Here is a 4,149-nt window from a genome sequence, read left to right as displayed (position 1 = left end):
GTACCCCCAAAGTTCATTGGGGTACAATAGCCAGGATGTGGAAGCAATCTAAATTCTAAATGTCCACTGGCAGATGAATGGATAAAGAAGCTATGGTACATATATACAATGAAATATTGCTCATCCATAAAAAGGAATGCATGTGAGTCAGTTCTAATGAGGTGGATGAACCTAGAGCCTATTATACAGAGTGAAGTAAGTCAGAAAGAGAAAGACAAATATCATATATTTACACATATATGTGGAATCTAGAAGGACGGTACTGATGAACCTACCTGCAGAGCAGCAGTGGAGATGCAGACAGAGAGAACAGACTTGAGGACACAGTAAGGAAGGAGAGAGTGGGACGAATTGAGTGACCAGCGTTGAAACATATACATTACCATATGTAAAACTAGATAGCCAGTGGAAATATGCTCTATGGTGCAGGGAGCTCAAATCTGGTGCTCTGTGACAACTTGGAGGGTAGGGAGGTGGGAAGGAAGTTAAGAGGGAGGGGACATATGTACACCTAAGGCTGATGCATGTTGATATATGGCAGAAACCAACATAATATTGTAAAGCAATTATCCTCCGATTAAAAATTAATTTTAAAAAATAAATTAGTTTTAAAAATAAGCTATAAAAATGAGTAAAATATTGAATTTTATGTATATTTCATGACAATTTTTTAAAAGTACTGAAGAATACGGAATCACACAGAAACATGTAGCCAAATATTATTCAATGGAGAAACAGTTTGCAAAAGAGTACTCAATATACACCATTTTTGCAAAAAAAAAAATACACACATACATGCACACATAGGCACACACACAGAGCACTGAAAAAGTGTTTTTAGAGAGAAAATGCCACAGTGTCCACAGTTCTGGATAGAACGAAAGTGACTGTGATTTATTCATCTATCTTTTACCTTTTCTGAGGCTGAAGCATGAGCACTACAGAAACAGTCATGTCCCTGAGAGTAACTTGGGAGGTTCCATGAGCTATTTTGAACCCCAGAATAGACTTTCATGGGAGTGGGTCTTGAGAGTGGGCAATGAAACAGAGAGAACCCTTCAAAGAAGCGCTGTCTCCAGGGAACCCCAGCAGGACTTGGGCAATGGACCAGCTGTCCTACTCCACGCTCGGTCAAATTTGTTACACCCTAGGGCCCGTCATGTGGAGTTTGGATGTGAGCAGTTGGTGAGATTTACTCATTTTTATTAGAAGTACATGTCAAACATTCATTTTTGCCATTTTGTGACTATACCATTATTTACTCCTGTTGAGGGACATCAAGCTGGTTTCTGACTCTTACATTTAAAAATTGCTGTGGGACTTCCCTGGCAGTCCAATGGTTAAGATTTCACCTTCCAATGCTTGGGAGTGTGGGTTTGATCCCTGGTCAGGCAGCTAAGATCCCACATGCCTCATGGTCAGAAAAACGAAAATATAAAATAGAAGCAACACTGAACCAAATTCAATAAAGACTTTCAAAAGCTGGTCCACATCAAAAAATCTTTAATAAATAAATAAAAATTGCTGCTATGAATATCCTTGTACCTGTCTCTTGCTTAATCACAAGACACATCCCTAAGATATTAGCTGTGTTGTAGGGCTTGCAGATGCTACAGTTTGTTTATAACAAAAATTCCCTGAATTATCACAGATTGAGAAGAAGGCCCGGTACATTCCAAGCTCCTAAACTCTCCTGCTGTCTGAATTTTCCCTCTTACCTCTTTTCCATACGTTCTCAGGAGTGGATAGATGCTGTTACGGGTTCAGTGACTCATAATGACCCCATTAGGCTCAGAGACTTGGGGTTTTTTAATCAAAGCTAAAACTGTATTGCTTTCCTAATAAAATGGGCATCTGAGACATCGGTCAGCAGAGGTGAGTGAAGGGGCAGGTGTTACGGAGTGAGTGGTTTCTTTCCACCCTGAAATCATGCTAGGTATGCGGCCACCAACCCCATACTGGGGACCTGGCCATAAGGTGAAGGTCAGCCAAGAGGGAGGGTGGGGATGTTGCCATAAGGTAGGTGTGTGTGTGTGTGTGTGCTTGTGTTTACAGTAGGGGACAGCCAAGGTATTATCTGCTGCATTTCTTCTGTATCAAAATTTTTCCTTCTATTTGACTGAATAAATTTTTCTATCTACCACTTTGATATTTTCCAGTTCCCCTTTGTGATGGGAGTTCCCCTTTGTGATGGGAGAGGGGTGTTGGTTGATTTCTCACTTTTTTTTTAATACATGCTGCTAAGTTGCTAAGTCACTTCAGTCGTGTTCGACTCTGTGCAACCCCATAGACGGCAGCCCACCAGGCTCCCCCGTCCCTGGGATTCTCCAGGCAAGAACACTGGAGTGGGTTGCCATTTCCTTCTCCAATGCATGAAAGTGAAAAGTGAAAGTGAAGTTGCTCAGTCCTGTCCGACTCTTCGAGACCCCATGGACGGCAGCCTATCAGGCTCCTCCGCCCATGGGATTTTCCAGGCAAGAGTTCTGGAGTGGGGTGCCATTGCCTTCTCCGTTTTTTAATGCATGTAAGTCTCAATTCATTCCAAGTAATTATTAGGAAGGTTTTAATGCTCTGGAGGTAATTGCTTCAGAGCCAGCCTGATCTCCGCCTCTGTGTATCATCCCTGAGGTGGAGAGTCTGGTCAGGGAGGGGTCACCTCTTCCAGAAAAGTTCTGAAGCACAAGCACCCAAAAGCGTTCAAAGGGAAAAGAGAATTAAACAAAAAAAAATGAGCATCCCTATAAATAAAGCTTGTCAGAGAAGCACCCTTGAGTTTACAGAAAGGAAAACAACTTTTAAAAAAAAAAAAAAAAAAGAAAGAAAAGATGCCTTCATGTTAATGTTCTGTGGGCGTGCACATACAGTAAGGAAACGTTCTGGAACTGATCAGAGACCTCTGAGTTTCTGCACAGCCAGGAGACTCCATTTCTGGGCTCATGGCTCATTCACCACCAAGACAGAGCATCACTTCCCTGAGAGGGTCCCCCCCGCCACCCCCACCGCCACTCACATCGTCCGGCATCTGGAATCTGACCTTGGAGACAGCACAGTTTATTTTAAGACCAAGCCACTCAACAATGCCCACACACTCCTTACTGATAGACAAAGTTCAAAGGTGGCGTAGATGGTTCCCAGAATAGAAGCGTCTCTGCTGCTTCCGGCAGCACTCCCTGTGTGACTGACAAGGGCGGTCTCAGCCCGGCTGTGGGCGCCTGGCTGTGGGCTCCGGGCTGCCGTCACCTGCCCGCGGCTCCTTGTCCCATCGACTGGTGTTTTTCATCCTTTGCCCAGGCAACCAGGGTCTCCAAAACCTGCACCGACAGCAGAAGAACTGGAGTCTTAGGACAGCCTATTTGTAGCTGCTGCTGCTGCTAAGTCGCTTCAGTCGTGTCCGACTCTGTGACCCAAAGACATAAAAATTCTTATGATTTTTAAAAATGTATATAGAAATTCCCCAAGAGCAATCAAGTTCGAACGTTCATATTCCAAAAACCCCTGGCCAACATACCAGCAGTGTCAAGCTTACAAGTGTGCACAGGCTCTAATGATTACTGTTGAAAGGTTCAGTTTGTCCCCTCCCAGCCAGCCAAAAGTTACTAAACCCTGTAACACTTCAAAACTTAAAACACCAGCCTAAAAAGCTGCTACTTCTTTTAGGACTTATCTAATCTGTTTTCATAATATTTCAAAGAGAAGATCCAGGCTTGATTTCACAGACATGCAGACTTGAGTGGAAAATGACTTGTCCAAATTAGTACCTGCTCCTTAAGCCGGTTTGCTGTGTAAAGCTATTTCTTTGGCTGGCCTGCCCATTCTGAAGACGCCCCTTGCAGTCAGTCACCAGCTGGAAGCCGAGAATCTGCACCTTGTCATCCAGCATCCACTGTGTGTCATCAGCACCCTGTGGCACCTTTTCCATGCTCCGCCCACCACCCTGTAGGCCCCCCAGTCTCACTTCCTGCACCACTGACCTACACCACTTTCCCTACAGAGTGAAGTTTATCCCCACCCTCAACCCAGGTCAGAGATCTGTTGAAACTTTGAAGACAGCTCGGTCAGACAAAGGCACTTGTTCATACAAGCATTCTGCATGCCTGTGCTAGAATTGCCAGTGACATCTTTCCAGCCAATCACAGCAACTGCTGCTTC

At 44.2% G+C, this 4,149-nt stretch overlaps 1 long non-coding RNA gene across 1 annotated transcript; it reads right to left on the bottom strand.

Annotated features, from left to right (window-relative positions):
* Positions 1-1,186: 1,186 nt before the first annotated feature.
* LOC147367643 (uncharacterized) lies at positions 1,187-4,149 on the bottom strand. The gene is made up of 2 exons (XR_015168844.1): positions 3,759-4,149; positions 1,187-3,397 (listed from the first exon to the last, which is right to left on the bottom strand). It is a non-coding gene; the product is annotated as an uncharacterized LOC147367643 (long non-coding RNA).

The sequence above is a fragment of the Bos grunniens genome, chromosome 8 (genome assembly GCF_055505025.1).
Source record: "Bos grunniens cultivar Pamir isolate PY7600 chromosome 8, Bosgru_T2T1.0, whole genome shotgun sequence".
Classification (NCBI taxonomy): Eukaryota; Metazoa; Chordata; class Mammalia; order Artiodactyla; family Bovidae; genus Bos; species Bos grunniens.
Note: the sequence above shows the minus strand (reverse complement) of the source record. Positions and strands in the feature narration are given on the sequence as shown.